Here is a 4,341-nt window from a genome sequence, read left to right on the forward strand (position 1 = left end):
TTCATTTTTTTTAAATTTTATAATTTTTTTAAAGTAGGGGTAGTTTAGGAATAAAATTTAAAGTTTAAATAAAAAGGACGATTTTAATACGAAAAAAATGTTAAGAACGATTCTAAATCGAAAATTAGATGAGGGACGGTTTCGATTTTTAGCCTCAACGTTAGGGACCAAAACAATACTTACCCCCCTTTGAATTACTATGATACCCAACAAGTGATATAAATGGAATTCAACTAATTCAATTTATAAAGGATTAGTTTTTATATAAAAATGATCAGAACGTTATGAATTCATTAGAATAAAAATCACAAGACTAGTGATGATAGTTTTTTAGTTTTAGTGTACTATAGAGAGTCGATTAAAATTCTGCATTTCTTCTTCTCTGCAATATATACAAAATAATTTGTTGAAATAATAATATATAACTTTAAATAAATAGATAGTTTTTGATAAGTTATAAAGAGAAACATACTCATACTCAAAATTAATTTCTTCTTTTGAAAATGAATGCAACACGACATGTTTCTTTTTTTCCCTTCTTTTTTCCTTTCTTTTCTTCTTTCTTTTTCCCTTTTAGTTTTGCTCTTTTTATGAGATCCTAAAACAGAAATTTATTTAGTTAGCACAATAACTTAAAAGCAACTGAACAAAAATTTTAAGGAAAATGCTTTTTTTAGTTACCATTTCATTCTTTGCCTCAAAGACAATCCTGTCGACCAGCCTCTTTCGTGTCCAATAAGTCATCCATGGTGGCTCGGGAGCATCATCTACTGCTGCGTCAACGAACATCAATTCATGAAAATAGATTATCATCAATACAAAGATGTAGCCATCAAATAAAAGTTTCTCTCCTGTTTTTTGGGCTTTGATCCCTTTGATCAAGAAGCTGAGTACATGAGACGCCCAATTTTATTTTCGGACGGTGTCTACATGAATGATAGGTGACTTATGGACTGAGAAGGCTATGCTTATTGTTGTTGGCAACAAAAAGTATTTATGGATGAAGAGGATGAATGTCCTCTTGAATTTCATCAGGTTTTCTAGGAATCTCCAGCACAGATTTTATCAAAGACGTCAAAGTAGCACCTTTGAAGTTGTCAATAATTTTGTTCTACTCCTCATTCAGTTTGTTGTAATCAACTTTTTCAAAAAAATTAGCCCCTATAATAGCACCAACACCAAAATAGTTTAATATAAACAGATTAATATAAAATAATAGCAAAACTTTATTGATAGAATATAGTTGAAAACTTTTTTTTACTGCTTGAATTTAAACCTAGTGTATCTCTTATCTTGGCCGCGATTATGTAAATATTTTCATAGCGCGTCTCCAAAAATGCTTTATATAGATCAAAGGAAAGTATCAATTCTCTCAAGAGCTTGTGCAAAACATTCAATGATGGAATATGTCTCAGTGCACTAAATTCTATTTCATTGACGATAGCTTTCTTTCGATTATTCATGTTAGCGAATACCTTAGCTATCATTCTCATTGAGCATCTATAATCATGAGTTTTTTGTAAAGATTTGAAATATTATGTTATATGATATATTTATAATGCAAAAATAGAGTTTATTTGATGTGTATATGCTTACATCGTAAAGTGAATTCTCCTTTTTTGAGATGGTCTTCTTTGTTATTTTGACTGTAAGGAATAAAAAATTTGGTCAATACTTAATAGTAGCACCAAGTGAACCTCAGTTAATTCATAAATAAACTGGAATTAGTTTATATTTAAACAAAAACTAACAAAGCAATTACACATGAACAAGTTCAGCAAATTCAAGCGAAACGAAACCAAATGAACCTAAATTAAACTAATAAATGAACCAAAATTTCTTAAAGAATAAAAAATTTGGTCAATAGTTAACAACAGTATCAAGTGAACCTCAGTTAATTCACAAATGAACCAAAATTAGTTTAGATTTGAAAAAAAACTAACTAAACAACCACACATGAACAAGTTCATCAGCAAATTCAAGCGAAACAAAACCAAATGAACTAAATTAAACTAAGAAATGAACCGAAATTTCTTAAAAAATAAAAAATTTGGTCAACAGTTAACAACAATATCAAGTGAACCTCAGTTAATTCACAAATAAACCGAAATTAGTTTAGATTTGAACAACAACTAACTAAACAATCACACATGAACAAGTTTAGCAAATTCATGCAAAACAAAACCAAATGAACCTAAATTAAACTAAGAAATGAACCGAAACTTTTTAAGAAATAAAAAATTTGGTCAATACTTAATAATAGCATCAAGTGAACCTCAGTTAATTCGCAAATAAACCAAAATTAGTTTATATTTGAATAAAAAATAACTAAACAACCACACATGAACAAGTTCATCATATTCAAGCGAAATAAAACCAAATAAACATAAATTAAATTAAGAAATGAATCGAAATTTTTTAAGAAATAAAAAATTTGGTCAATACTTAACAGCAGCATCAAATGAACCTCAGTTAATTCACAAATGAACCGAAATTAGTTTATTTTTGAACAAGCAGTAAAAAAGACTCAATCATCAACAAAAACACATCGAATTCATTTCTGGATCCAAATGAACCTCAAATAAATTAAGAAATGAACCGAAATTATTTATCAGAACCAATAAACTAATAATACTGTTTCATTCGATGCCCTAGTTACAGAGAAAAACAAGAAAAAATTGAATTAGAGAAATTCGATATACTAAATAAACGAACTCGATCCACTAAATCCTAAACTGAACTAGTAGAAATGCCAGAAATGCAAAGGAGAAAACAGAACATAATGAACAAGTAGTTTTGTCAGTATCTTGAGGAATCTTTGTTGTTCTTTTTTTTGTATTTTTTGTTGATGATCTCAAATGAAGCACCGAATTTTTCTATATTTCTCGCAGAGAATTTGAAAGATTTTTGAGAGATTTTAAATTATTTTGTTGCAATTTTGAGTAGGAGATACGAACGATTTTTCATATTAGAGCGCAAAGGGAGAGGTAACGTTTTTTGGTGTTTCGGGTGTGTGTTATACGCTTTTTTAATGAGAGTAATTTTTGTTGGTGTTGGACCTACTTGGTTGGACTTGGATGGCAATAAGACTTGGATGTGTAGCAAATTTGTTATATTGTTAGATGAATAATATTAATTATGTTTAGAATTTTTGAGACAAAGATAATTTTATAAATATTAATTAATGGTGTTTATTATGGTACCTAAAAGATATTGTGTAATTGCTAAAATATGTTGAATAATTAATTTTTAATTTGAAAATATAAAAATTAAAATTTTTTAAATATTTTAAAATTATTATAAAAAATAATTTAAACAAAAATTAGATACCAAATAAAAAATACTATAAAATTAGTCATCCTTAAAATACAAATTTATCAAAAAAATATATATGTATGAGAATTATTGAGAATAGTAAAATTCTAGAACCCTCCAATTAAAATGAAGAGAATAGTTTAGCTAAATATATTCTAAAATCATGTACGAAGATGAATAGAAGATAATAATATTGATACTTATTAAAAAAATGTTTTCAATTTTTATTATGATCAACATTTACGAATATTTTTAACAGATACCATTAACAAAATCTAAATGAAACTTACTGTCTTAAAAAAAAAAAAAAATCTAAATGAAACTTGTTGAAACTTGTCCATTAAGGTGGATGAAAGGAAAGGGTGTTACTAATTTGGATTTACCGGATTTTGTCCTCTAAAGACATGCTATTTCTAAATTCTAATTTACCATAAATAGATTCAAGCAGCAACGAAAAGTAAGTTTTAATTAGCTTAAATGATAAAAACTTTTAGAAAGAAAAAAATTATTCGATAGGGCCCACTTGAATTTAAAATAGATTTTTTATCCATACATATGATCCAGCTTGGAGGCATCGGCACGCGCACCCACCGGATCAGAGCCCTCTCATTGCAAGGATTTTCGAATATGTGGGTCCACTCCGAACCTTCCTCAAATATTTTAATCTAACTAATCACTAGACAGTAGACACTAATCACCAATATTAATCCATTGATCACCACTGAGTGGCCAACGGAAGTCCAGTGCACGTGCACGCACTATAACAGTTCCCTCCACAAATGGTGAATTTGATTCTCTTTTAGAATGGATGGTGGCTTTTGCTTTCGGAATTTCAGAGTAGACTGTAACACTATGTTTGGTTTAGGGGAAAATTGGAGGATTGGTTTAGGGGAAAATTGGAGGATTAAAAAATGACGGAAGAAAAATGAGTGAAAAATTTTATTTTATTTTGTTTGAATGCCAAAACAAATAGAAAGTAAAGAAAATTTTAGTGTGGGTTTCATTAAAATTTTTTTTATTCATTAT

The sequence above is a fragment of the Arachis duranensis genome, chromosome 7 (genome assembly GCF_000817695.3).
Source record: "Arachis duranensis cultivar V14167 chromosome 7, aradu.V14167.gnm2.J7QH, whole genome shotgun sequence".
Taxonomy (NCBI): domain Eukaryota; kingdom Viridiplantae; phylum Streptophyta; class Magnoliopsida; order Fabales; family Fabaceae; genus Arachis; species Arachis duranensis.